This window comes from Bubalus bubalis, chromosome 22 (genome assembly GCF_019923935.1).
Source record: "Bubalus bubalis isolate 160015118507 breed Murrah chromosome 22, NDDB_SH_1, whole genome shotgun sequence".
Lineage (NCBI taxonomy): Eukaryota > Metazoa > Chordata > Mammalia > Artiodactyla > Bovidae > Bubalus > Bubalus bubalis.
The window spans coordinates 61732145-61746774 of NC_059178.1; positions in this window are offsets into that span (position 1 = coordinate 61732145).

A 14630-nucleotide genomic window follows, 5' to 3' on the forward strand; every position below is an offset into this window, starting at 1 on the left:
CTTATAAGACATTTTAGAAAAGGTAAAACAGACATGATAAACAGTTTATGGAATATGTGGCTGAAATATTTCATATGGTATTTTAGTGATGAATACCCACCACTATGCATTTGTCTAAGCACATAGATTTTTGTTTTCAGAACCCAACAAGTAAATTATTACCTATTAACATTTATTTTTTTATGGTATGGGAGTGTCAAAGACTGGAATGCAGAATTTAACAAAGAATCTAACAGATTGAGAAATATATGAAAAGCTTCAGATTTCCCTGGTGGACCAGTGGTTAAGGCTCCACGTTGCCAATGCAGGAGAGGTGGGCTCAATTCCTGGTCAGGGACCTAAAATCCCACATGCCACAACACAGCCAAGAGATTAAAAAAGAAGAAGAAGAAAAAATTTTTAAAGCCACTCTTAGTGTTAGGACAAAATTATCTGACTTAAGTTCACTGTGGAAATGAATAGAATCTGCAGGCCAAAGGCAAAATATACCAAACATAAACAATGGGCTCTGTAAGTTCTTTCCACAGGGGTTGTAGCTAACAGGACTGTATGTTACAGTATGTGTATGTACCGTTTCAGTCATCGAATGGAGCAAGCACTGAATTTGATAAATGACAAGTAGTGGAAGCCAAGTTTCTTACCACTGGAGTGGGAAGTTACAGGCAGTCAAAGGGAAAAAGTTATAATACCTGTGTCATAAGAAATCGGTTGGAGACATCATTATAAACTATCTTTAGCCTAATACAGAAACACATAGCTCCATGTGAAAATCTTCATAACCATGTGTATGTATAGTCTGGGATGCATGCATATGTATTTGCATGCATTTTCTTCTGAGATTATTAAGTACCCACATTCAAATTTTTATTAACATTCTTTAATAAAAAGGAACAAGGACTCTTTAAATATGTGGCTGATACTAGGACTGAGACAGTAAATATGTAAAGCAGCATAATCTTAAAATATGAGAAAGAAGAACCAAAAAACCCCATGAAAGCTGAATTATGTAAAATAAAAGCAGGAGAGCATGGGAAAAGCTCTCAATAGTTAAAGCAAGAATGAACTAGGCAGTCTAATTGGCTGGATTAGAGTCAAAAGAAAGTGAAAGTGAAGCCTCTCAGTCATGTCTGATTCTTTGAGACCCCATGGACCATAGCCTATGAGGCTCCTTCATCCATAAAATTTTCCAAGCAACAGTACTAGAGTGGGTTGCCATTTCCTTCTCCAGGGGATCTTCCCCACCCAGGGATTGAACCCAGGTCTCCTGCATTGCAAGCAGATGCTTTTACAGTCTGAGCCACCAGGGAAGCTCCCAAAAGTTTAAAATAATTTTCAGGTGTCCAGACAGGTTAAAAAACATAGGTTTTATGAGTAATGTTGAATAAAAATCTCTACACAGAAACATTCTAAATAATTGATACGGACACTCAGCTGTCCATCAAGTATGTGAAGCTAACTCCCCTCTCCTCAAATGTGGGTCCTGCATTATGACTTCCTCCTTAATAAGGCACTCAGGATGGACGTGGGGGATATAAACAATAAAGACAAATGACAAATGTTGTGGAAAATGTACACAAATTGGAACTCAAACTTTACTTGTGGAGATGTAAAATGGTGCAATCTATGTGTACAAACCAGCATTTTCTCAAAAACATGAAAATGTAATCATATCACTCAGCAGTGGCCACAGGACTGGAAAAGGTCAGTTTTCATTCCAATCCCAAAGAAAGGCAATGTCAAAGAATGTTCCAACTACTGCACAGTTGCACTCATCTCACACGTTAGCAAAGTAATGCTCAAAATTCTCCAAGCCAGGCTTCAACAATATATGAACCATGAACTTCCAGATGTTCAAGCTGGATTTAGGAAAGGCAGAGGAACCAGAGATCAAATTGCCAACATCCGTTGGATCATTGAAAAAGCAAAAGAGAAAAACTTCCAGAAAAACATCTACTTCTACTTTATTGACAACGCCAAAGGTGGTGGGAGGGTGGTGAGGGGTGGTGGGTGGTGGGCGGGTGGTGGGCGGGTGGTGGGTGGATTGTGGGAGGGTGCTGGGAGGATGGTGGGAGGGTGGTGGGCGGGTGGTGATAGGGTGGTGGGAGGGTGGTGGGCGGATTGTGGGTGGGAGCTGGGAGGGTGGTGGGAGGGTGGTGGGAGGGTGTTGGAAGGGTGGTGGGTGGGTGGTGGGAGGGTGGTGATAGGTTGGTGGGTGGGTGGTGGGCGAGTGGTGGGAGGGTGGTGGGCGGATTGTGGGAGGGTGTTGGGAGGGTTCTGGGAGGATGGTGGGAGGGTGGTGGGAGGGTGGATGGGAGGGTAGTAGGAGGATTGTGGGAGGAAGGTGGGAGCGTAATGGGAAGATGAATGGGAGGGTGGAATTGAGGGTGGTGGGAGGATTGTAGGAGGGTGGTGGGAGGGTGATGGGAGGGTGGTGGGAGGGTGGTGGGAAGGTGGATGCAGGATGGATATAGTGTATGCAGGTATATCTTCAGTGAGCTCCTGGTCTGGAACAAGGAGGACCCCAGAACTGCACAGTACACAATGAATTGGCCCAGGCAGCACAGCTCTGTCGTATTAGCATCTAGCTGACCACCACTGGGATTCCTGCCTGGCCGGGTGGAGGTGGGGTTTTTGGAAGAGGGAGGCGGGGATTTGAACCTGGGAGGCACCATAAACACATCCCTTTGTGGCCTGTGTCTGTTTCCCCATTCCTAGCAGCCCCTTCTCTGGAGCCGAGTTCATGGCTTGAGGGCTGAGGATGGTGGACCCACCAAGAGGCGTGCCTCCTCCTGCTTCTGCCGATTCTCCTCCTCAGCCTTGATCGCCTCTTGCCTCTTCATCTCCTGTCCCTGCTCAAACCTGCTGGTCAGGTCCCTGGGCGGTTTGATGCCGTACTTCTTAGGGGGTGCCTTTTCCTCCTCCTTGACACTCTGTCACAAGACAAGAGGAAAAGGATTGGCAGCCACCCACACTCTTGATCCTGGAGTCTGCAGGCTCTCTGAACCCAAACACAGAAAGAGCCTCAGTTCCAGACCTGTGACTGTGGGCATGTCCTCCCATTTCCCTAACCGCAGCAATTTCACCAGGCTTAATCTGCCAAATGCAGACAGGCCAGTGCCTGTATGAGTTGCCCATCCAGGCCGGAGCTCAGGAAGTGTGAGCTCTGTTCTTCATCCCCCATGGCCTAGACTAGCTACGATCTGGATCTGATTTAGAAAATGGGGCAAATTGTCAGGAATCAGATTTTTCAGGTTTTACCACTGCAGGGCTTCACATGTTGACTTGAAGTGAGAGTTTCCTGAGCTTGGAAAAAGAACAAAGCGTGTGTGTGTGTGTGTGTGTGTGTGTGTGCATGTGTGCATGAGTGTGTGTACACAAATGTGTGCTAGGTGGCCAGAAAAAAGACCAGGAAAAGACACCATAGAAGCTGCAGAATGGGGAGAATCTCCTGGGTTTGCTTCTCCTGGGTTTGAATCTCCTGGGTTGCCTCCCACCGCAACCCGTGAACAACCACGAGATTCTCCCCTCAACGCGAGATGAGGCCCTTTTCCAGAGCAGTGTCTTGAGAGAAACCCCACGTTCCCTCTTGAAATGTGAAAGGGTACTTGACACCCTTGATGCAACTCAAGAAGGTCCCCAAGATACCCGTCCCCATTAGAGAGGAACCCCAAGTTTCACACCACCACTCAAGAAGAGCCCTGTTTTCCCCCTTCCTCTAATCGAGATGAGGGTCAGTTCCCCTGCTTTGCCGGGAAAGGAATCCTTACGTTGTCGTCGGCCCTCAGGAGGAGTCCGGTCTCCCCTTGAAACTCGAGCACATCCCCAGCAGTCGTGCCTCAATTCAAAAAGACCCCGATTTCCCCATCCACTACAGAGAAGCCTGATTCCCTTGCATGGACTTGACTGGAACCCCGAGGATCGACTCAAAACATGAAGGGAGGTGTGACAGCCGGGTGACACCTCGAGAAAAAGCCCCAGAACCCTGTGTTGCCTCGACAGGAAGCCTGACACCTCTTTGAAATCTCTAGAGGGAGGTTTCCATGTCTCCACATGAGACGAGGCCTGACTCCCCTGTTGAAACTCCATAGGAACCCCGAGATCCATGTCAGAACTGGAGAGGCACCCTGAGGTTCCAGCCTCAACTCGAGATGAGGCCCTATGCCCCGCACCGACTGGAGAGGAATCCCGAGAGGCCCCTCGCAACTCGAATGGAGACTTGACTTTCCTGAGGCAACACGAGTGGGTCCCTGAGGTCCCCGTCGCAACTCGAGAGGAATTCCAAGGGTCCTGCCGCAACTCAAGAAACCCAGATTCTCCCCCTTTCTGCTGCAGAGTCTCGAGAGAAATCCCACCTTCCCTCTTGAGCCTAGAAAGGGTACTTGACACCCTTTATGCAACTCAAGAAGTTTCCCGACATACCCGTCTCCACTCAAGAGGAACCCTGAGTTTCCCGCCACAACTCAAGAAGAGCCCCGGTTTCCCCTCCTCATCTCGAGATGAAGGTCCAATCCCCTGTTTCGTCTGCAAAGGAATCCCGACGTTCCCGTCACACATCAGGAGGAGGCCGGTCTCACCTTTAAACTCGAGATGAACTCCAGGGGTCGTGCCACTGTTCAAAAAGACCCCGATGTCCCCGTCCACTCGAGATAAGGTCTCATTCCCCTGCAACGACTCGAATGTCACCCTGAGGATCAACTCACGACATGAAGGGAGGCCTGAGAGCCCCGTGGCACCTCTAGAAATAGCCCCTGATCCCTATCTCAACTCGACAGAAGGCCTGACACCCCTTTGCCACCTCGAGAGGGAAGCGGAGTTCCATGGCCCAACACAAGACGATGTCTGACTCCCCAGTGGAATCTCCATAGGGACCCCGAGATCCAGGTCAGAGCTGGAGAGGAACCCTGAGTTTCCTGCCTCAACTCAAGATGAGGCCCTAGTCGCCTGCATCAACTAGAGAGGAATCCCGAGAGGCCCCTCACAACTCGAAAGGATTCCTGACTTCCTAGAGACAACATGAGAGGCTCCCTCAGGTCCCCGTGGCAACTTGAGGGAAACCACACTTCCTTCTGCAACTTGAGAAACACCTTGAGGTTCCCCCTTCCATGCGAATTGAGGCCTGATTCCCCTGCCATGACTCCAGAGCACTCCCGCGCAAGCCTTCGCAACTCGAATGGAGACTTGACTTCCCTGAGGCAACACAAGAGGCTCCCTGAGCTCCTGGTGGTACCTGCAGAGGAACCCCAAGCTTCCCACCGCAACTCGAGACAAACCACGAGAGTCCCCCGTCAATGCGAGATGAGGCCCTTTTCTCCTGCAGCACCTCGAGAACAATCCCAGGTTCCCTCTCAAAGCTCGAGAGAAAGTTTGACTCCCTTTTAGGCAACTCAAGGGGGCCCAGAGATCACCATCACAACTCGAGATGAAAGCCGAGTTTCTCGCCACAACTTGACTAGAACCCCATGTGTCCCACCTCATCTGGAGATGAGGGCCCATTCCCTGCTTCAACTCAAGAGGAATCCCAACTTCCCCTCGCACCACAAGAGGAGGCCTGTGTCACCAATTGAATCTCGAGTGGAACCCCGCGGATTCTCCTGCAAGGAAAAAGGATGCTGAGTTTCCCCTCCGCTCCAGATAAGTCCTGATTCCCCTGCACCGGCTCCAATGGAACACCGAGTATCCCCTCACAACAGGATGGGACGCCTGTCGGCCCTGCCTATCCTCTTGAAAAAGCCCAAATTCCCACCTGAACTCGACCATAGGCTTGACAGCCCTTTGACAACTCGAGAGAAATACAGAGTTCCATGCCTCAACACCAGACGAGGCCTGACTCCCTAGTTGAAATAGGAAGCCCGAGATCCCGGTCACCGCTGGAGAGGAACACTGAATTTCCTGACTGAACTCTAGACAAGGCCCCTATTCGTGGGCAGCGACTCAAGAGGAATCCCGCCAAGCCCCTTATAATGATAATATACATATATAATTATATATTACTACTATATATTATTAATATTATATTATTAATATATTTTATATTACATATATTATATATTATATAATATACATATATAAAGTATATATTATATAAGTATATATAATATATTATATATGTATATAATATGTTTATATATTATATATAATAATATAATATTATATTAATAATATAATATAATAATATATAATATATATAATATAATATAATAATGTCTTATATATATAAAATAATATATAGTATATAATATATAGTATATACTATAGTATTATAATTATAATACTATAATTAATTATACTATATAATACACATTATTATAATATATAATATATATTATATATAGTATTATATATACTATATATATACTAGTATATATATAGTATTAGTATACTGTCTATACTATATAGTATATATATTGTATTAATTATACTATTATAATTATAATTATAGTATAAACTATATATAGTATATATTAATAATAATAATATACATTATATATAAATATATATTATATATGATTACAATTATATATAGTATATATAATTATATATATTATATGTATATATTATATATATGTATATATGTATTTTATATATATGAATAAAACATATAAATTTATATAAATTTAAATATATATAATTAATTATATATTATATATAATACATCATAATTATATAATATATTAATATAATCAATACATATTTAAATTAAATATATTTTAATATATTAATATATATTATATTATATAGTATACATATATAATACATATATGTATATAATATACATAATATGTATATAATGTACATATATGTTTATTATATATATAATATACATATATACTTGTATATATAATATACACATATAATACATATGTATATTGTATATATACATAGATATGTATATATACATGTATATATAATATACATATATAATATATATGTATATATTGTATATATACTTATATATATGCTGGAGTTTCATATTTATACTGTATATCCATAGTTTTTCATATATATATAATGCAGCTTTATTTTATATATAATATATATATTATATTATATACTTATATATATTATATATATTATTTTATATATATTATATATTATATATATATAATGCAGCTTTATTTTATATATAATATATATATTATATTATATACTTATATATATTATATATTATTTTATATATATTATATATTATATATATATAATGCAGCTTTTTGAAGAATTGTTGAGGACTTTATTAATGACCATGAAACGTGGCAAGTGACAAATGCTAAGCCAGATTGCACAGATAAAATATTATATCTGTACATAAATTTCATCATATATCAAATCATTACAACATCAAAAATAACTATTTTATAACAATTTTTTACAAAGAAAGAGCAATGGAGAATCTTGTTATGGGGTGCACTGGAGAAGGAAGGTGGGATTTTTTTAAATAAAAGATATGACATGTGATACATAGAAAATGCCAGCGGAGGATAAGAACAGGCTCATTTCCTCTCCCTCCTGACCATTGGTAATTGTAAACGCTTTAGCGGCATGAGTTGGTTTATCCTGGATGCAAGCGGCTCCGGACTAAAACTCAAAATGTCATTTGCACCAGGGATAAGAAACCTGCTATGGAGAGATGCCTCTGTTCCTCTCGTGTCTGCTTCAGAGGTTGGTCTCATGTTTCTGTTCTTCCATGAACAGTTCAGGGACTTCACTGGTGGCTCAGCAGTAACGAATCTGCCTGCAATGCAGGAGACATGGAGACACATGTCCAATCTCTGGGCCAGGAAAATCCCCTGGAGGAGGAAATGGCAACCCGCTTCAGTATTCTTGCCTGGGGAATCCCATGGACAAAGGGGCGTGGAGGGCTACAGTCCGTGGGGTCTCAAAGGGGTCAGACACAACTGAGCGACTAAACAACGACAAAAAACAGTCCTGAGGACCCCCTCACTGCCACTCTCTGAGTGGCTGTCCGGAGAATCTCCCTGCAGTCTTTCCCAGGTTCCCTGGAGGGAGATAATGTGACAGAGGAGGAAGTGCGAAGGTGGGAGAAATCAAGCATTCTGCCCACTTTGTTCACACTCGTTTTCCTCTTACACTAATAGCTATTACAAGATATTTGGTTTTGCGGATTAAATTGCTATCGTTTCTCTTTGAGACTGTTCCTCCAAAACTTTAAATACTTTCACAAAATAGTGTCTGCAACATTTCTTAAAACACCCTCTAAGAGAAAACTAAATACAGAAGCTTAAAAATAAATCAGTACCACTGCTCTCCAACTCCCCCCAAATCAGAGTGTCATCCTACCAGCCAACCTGAGGGATACACATTGTTTCTTTTGTTTCTGAAGATGGTATGTGGGAAAATGATACAGATTTTATATTTTTATTTGTATCTGTTTCCAGGGCCCATGTTCCTTAAGCTTCTGAAACCAATCATTGATCTCTGTAGGCCCTCAGCAGAATATCAAGAAAGCAACATCATCTTGGGACTCAAATAATTAATAAGTTTAATGAGATAAAAGAGGGGTAAAACTATCCCAAGTGGGTACATGTTATTATCAATATAATCAAACATGATTCACTCCAGAGGTCATGATGAACTGCAGACCACCGTAGGCTGCATTCAAACATTGCTCTGTTCACCAGGACCTACATTGTCATTATGAAATATAATAGGACTTCTAAACTTTGCCTGTCATATACAAAATCTTCTTTCTTGAGGGCTTAGTGTCTGAAATCACACCAGAGTTTTGCCAAATATCAGAGAAGGGTAAGAATATTGAGCCTCCTTTCCTGAAAAGAATAATACCTGATCACACGTACTTTTCATGTTCTGAAAACAATTATTAAAACATTTGAGTTTTATTAAAATAAGTTAGGTAAGTACAGTTATGTACCTTCACTAATAAAGTGACTGAAGCAAAGACAGCTGTCACTTGCACAAAATCATAAGTGGAATCCCTGATAGGATAAGCCTGCATGCTGCATTTGGGTTTCTGCCATCCACGTAACCCTGTGCAGAAGAGCAGAGCTCCTGCACAGTTCTGAATGGCATCCCTCCTGCTCAGTGCAGAGACCATTTAATGTGTTTGCCTGAAGGATCTCTCCTAGGTTTCCTCCTTCTCTAACTATAAGAATGATGTCTCCCTAAACCAACAGTGTTCAAAGGACAGGCTGTGGTTTGTGTCTTTGGATATACAAAATGTTTCAAGAATTTCTTGAATATAATTAGTTACAGGTAATTGGATTCCAAATTCTCAACAATTTATATGGCCTTCCCTAGACTGATCCATCTGAAAGTTCCTGAGTTTGTGGAGTGTTTCTGTATCTTCTTTCTATATGGCACTCTCACTGTTCCTTTTCTGTCATTTTTTTCAGAAGCAGATTCCTCTTTTACATTCACATAACACTCTGTGAACTACCTCATTTAGAAATGCAAAATCAGTTTTCCAGAACCTAAAACACAAGAACACTGTGGAATATTACTTTCCAAGAAGCATAAACTGTGCTTTAAGGGAGACTCTTCGAACCTATGGTTTGACTTCTTATTTTTCTCTGACACATAAATGTAAATAAAGATATAATTATATATATAATGTTCATGGAAAATTAGGACATTAGATGTGTTTTACCCAATACAGTGATGTCTTGAAATTGAATATTAATAGATTGTCATTAGTTGAAATTCTTAATACACCCTAAACTTGTTTTCACAAAATGTATCATCTGAAGAAGGCTGTATATTGTCAAGGCGGTATATTGTCACCCTGCTTATTTAACTTATATGCAGAGTGCATCATGAGAAACACTGGGCTCAAGGAAGCACAAGCTTAGAAAGTCATAGAAAGTCATATTATACGATGGACATTACTTTGCCAACAAAGATCCGTCTAGTCAAGGCTATGGTTTTTCCAGTGGTCATGTATGGATGTGAGAGTTGGACTGTGAAGAAAGCTGAGTGCCGAAGAATTGATGCTTTTGAACTGTGGTGTTGGAGAAGACTCTTGAGAGTCCCTTGGACTGCAAGGAGATCCAACATGTCCATTCTGAAGGAGATCAGTCCTGGGTGTTCATTGGAAGGACTGATGCTAAAGCTGAAACTCCAGTACTTTGGCCACCTCATGCAAAGTGTTGACTCATTGGAAAAGACTCTGATGCTGGGAGGGATTGGGGACAGGAGAAGGGGATGACAGAGGATGAGATGGCTGGATGGCATCACCGACTCGATGGGCATGAGTTTGAGTGAACTCCGGGAGTTGGTGATGGACAGGGAGGCCTGGCATGCTGCGATTCATGGGGTTGCAAAGAGTCAGACACGACTGAGTGACTGAACTGAACTGATGATGGACAAAATAAAATGAAAGGAGTTATTAGTTCTAACTTTTTCCATTTGCAACATTCCTTATTTAGATAACTATTGTGGATGGATCTACTAATCCAACTGAGTCTCTGAACTGTTTTTGTATATCCATTGCAGCTGGTATTTTCCTAAGGAATACTTAACACATTGAAGTGAGTACATTCACTCATCAGCTAGTAGCATAGTATGCACATAACTGATAAAAAATATTTGCACAGGAGTGCATAAGCAAGTGAAACTGTCTAAGAAAAATTTGAGATGTTTGCCTCAAAGAAAAACACATATTGTTACTGTATTTTGCATGCATACACAAATCAATTAAAGCCTTGAAGAGAATATGTTTGCTTCTAAGTATCAAGAAAAATAAGAGAGACATCTAAGAAGAGAGCATAGCGACCTCATTTTAGCATGTTTTGTTCAGACAAGGATACTTCTGTCCTGGGACAGCTTCACTGCTGAGGAGGACGATGACTCATTCTGAATTCTAAGTGGAGTATACACTTTATCAGGATTTATAGCTTATGGTTTAACTTCTATCACAGACCTAGACATTGTATACATGTCTCTTAAGGGTCTCAAGATTTATCAGGTAAGAGTTCTCTCAGAATTAACTACTTCTCATTTTTGTAAAAGTTTATATACCAATTTAAACTACACATAAATAATTATGTATAAATGTCCATTTCCCAGTAGCAAGTTTATTCTCTTCTTTGTGAAATAGTTGTCAGTGGTCTTGAAGCATGATTGTTAATTTCTTTCTTTAATATTATTGGACTCAGAATTGGCTAGCATTTACAGTGATTTAACATAAAAAGAAAAGTGAAAAGAAGACCTCAGTTATCATTTCAAGAAAATAATATTTTTACTGTGTCACAAACAACTTTAAAAACTTACCTGCAACAGAGAAGCATGTCTCCACCATCCTGTTTCTCTGTGGGCTGAGTATAACTGGGAGACCAAGGCTCTTACATCTGAGTCTGTAGCTCTGGGGACTCAAACCCTGGAGGACCACTAGCAACATTTTCTTCACAAGCATCACAACAGATCTTTAAGGCAAATGGCAGGTCTCATACCATTTTTAATGACTAGAAATTTTTGGAATTACACAAAAAAGTGTACCTTGAAATTGGCTGCTGGGGTTTGTTTCCCTGTAATTAAAATGCCCCTGGAATGAATAACACGAAGTTGAAAGTAAGGGAAAAGATATATATATATATATAACAGTTCAGTTCAGTCGCTCAGGCATGTCTGACTCTTTGCGACCCCATGAATTGCAGCACTCCAGGCCTCGCTGTCCATCACCAGCTCCAGGAGTTCACTCAGACTCATGTCCATTGAGTCAGTGATGCCATCCAGCCATCTCATCCCTTTTCCTCTTGCCCCCAATCCCTCCCAGCATCAGAGTTTTCCAATGAGTCAACTCTTCCCATGAGGTGGCCAAAGTACTGGAGTTTCAGCTTTAGCATCAGTCCTTCCAAAGAAATCCCAGGGCTGATCTCCTTCAGAATGAACTGGTTGGATCTCCTTGCAGTCCAAGGGACTCTCAAGAGTCTTCTCCAACACCACAGTTCAAAAGCATCAATTCTTCGGCGCTCAGCCTTCTTCACAGTCCAACTCTCACATCCATACATGACCACTGGAAAAACCATAGCCTTGACTAGAGGGACCTTTGTTGGCAAAGTAAGTGTCTGCTTTTGAATATGCTATCTAGGTTGGTCATAACTTTCCTTCCAAGGAGCAAGTGTCTTTTAATTTCATGGCTGCAGTCACCATCTGCAGTGATTTTGGAGCCCCCCAAAATAAAGTCTGACACTGTTTCCACTGTTTCCCCATCTATTTCCCATGAAGTGATGGGACTGGATGCCATGATCTTAGTTTTCTGAATGTTGAGCTTTAAGCCAACTTTTTCACTCTCCAGTTTCACTTTCATCAAGAGGCTTTTGAGTTCCTCTTCACTTTCTGCCATAAGGGTGGTGTCATCTGCATATCTGAGGTAAGTGATATTTCTCCTGGCAATCTTGATTCCAGCTTGTGTTTCTTCCAGTCCAGGGTTTCTCATGATGTACTCTGCATAGAAGTTAAATAAGCAGGGTGACAATATACAGCCTTGACGTACTCCTTTTCCTATTTGGAACCAGTCTGTTGTTCCATGTCCAGTTCTAATTGTTGCTTCCTGACCTGCATATATATACACACATAAAATGATGTCTAGAATTGGAAGTTTACATACATAGTTTTCTTTGCAATTTGGTTTGTCTGTTTCTTGAGTATATGTTTAATATCTATTCTTTCTTGGAATTAATTACCGTTTACCAAAAAATGTAAAAGATTCAGATATAATTTTCCAACTTTTTTTTCATACATGATATGCCCAGTGTTGTAATTATTTTCCTAGAAAGCATCTTGTCAGAGATATATTTCATGTTTGAGTTATAATGAACAGGACACAAGTCAATTCACAGTCAGCTACATCAGCAATACGTGAACCATGCACTTCCAGATGTTCAAGCTGGTTTTAGAAAAAGCAGAGGAATCAGAAATCAAATTGCCAACATCCCCTGGATCATTGAAAAAGCAAGAGAGTTCCAGAAAAACATCTATTTCTGCTTCATTGACTATGCCAAAGCCTTTGACTGTGTGGATCACAATGAACTGTGGAAAATTCTGAAGGAAATGGGAAGAGCAGACCACCTGACCTGCCTCTTGAGAAACTTGTATGTATGCAGGTCAGGAAGCAAGAGTTAGAGCTGGACATGGAACAACAGACTGGTTCCAAATAGGAAAAGGAGTTCATCAAGGCTGTATATTGTCACTCTGCTTATTTAACTTCTATGCAGAGTACATCATGAGAAACACTGGGCTGGAGGAAGCACAAGCTGGAATCAAGATTGCCAGGAGAAATATCACTTACCTCAGATATGCAGATGACACCACCCTTATGGCAGAAAGTGAAGAACTAAAGAGCCTCTTGATGAAAATGAAAGAGGAGAGTGAAAAAGTTGGCTTAAAGCTCACCATTCAGAAAACTAAGATCATGGCATCTGGTCCCATCACTTCATGGCAAATAGATGGGGAAACAGTGAAAACAGTGGCTGACTATTTTTCTGGGCTCCAAAATCACTGCAGATGGTGACTGCAGCCATGAAATTAAAAGACGCTTACTCCTTGGAAGGAAAGTTATGACCAACCTAGACAGCATATTAAAAAGTAGAGACATTACTTTGTCAACAAAAGTCCGTCTAGTCAAGGCTATAGTTTTTCCAGTGGTCATGTATGGATGTGAGAGTTGTACTATATGGAAAGTGAGTGCCCAAGAATTGATGCTTTTGAACTGTGGTGCTGGAGAAGACTCTTGAGAGTCCCTTGGAGTGCAAGGAGATCCAACCAGTCCATTCTGAAGGAGATCAGTCCTGGGTGTTCACTGGTAGGACTGATTTTGAAGCTGAAACTCCAATACTCCGGCCACTTGATGCAGAGAGCTGACTCTCCTGATGCTGAGAGGGATTGAGGGCAGGAGGAGAAGGCAACAGCAGAGGATGAGATGGTTGGATGGCATCTCCGACTCAATGGACATGGATTTGGGTGGACTCTGGGGGTTGGCGATGGACAAGGAGGCCTGGCATGATGCAGCTCATGGAATTGCAAGGAGTCGGACACAACTGAGCAACTGAACTGAACTGACCCCGTGTGTAATGGGATCCCCTATGATGTACAGGGAAGGCATGAGGTCACAGAGTCGGACATTCCTGAGTGACTGAACTGAACCGATGATGGAATCATTAATATTTGATTTCCACCCAATTGAAATCAGACAAAGATGCTATCCTGGCCTCTCTGTCTTTGTGGCTGAACTCACTGTTGACCTCTTCCCTCATCTGTTTGTATAAAATATCTAATACATTAAACACATTGTATCTTCCATATAGCTCACACTGTGAAACTGTACCCCTTTTATTTGTAAATCAGTTTGTGAAGAGTGGTCTAGGTGATTTTTGAATGATATTCAAGTAGGCCTTTATCTTATATTTCAATAACATTTTTTCAGTTTTGATTGACAAATGAGAGAGGAATTTAGGTTTGCCTCTGTCAATTTTCTGAAACAGCATAATTTACTCTCCTCTAGTGTAATGCATCCAGAATAACTAGATTGCTCTCCTCTAGTATAGTATAACTATAACTTATAACATTATTCTTATAGGATTAAGAAAAATTTCCAGAGGCATCCATACCATGACTCATTTTTTCCATGATTTTCCTGGAGAGAGGTCAGTCTAAGGAAT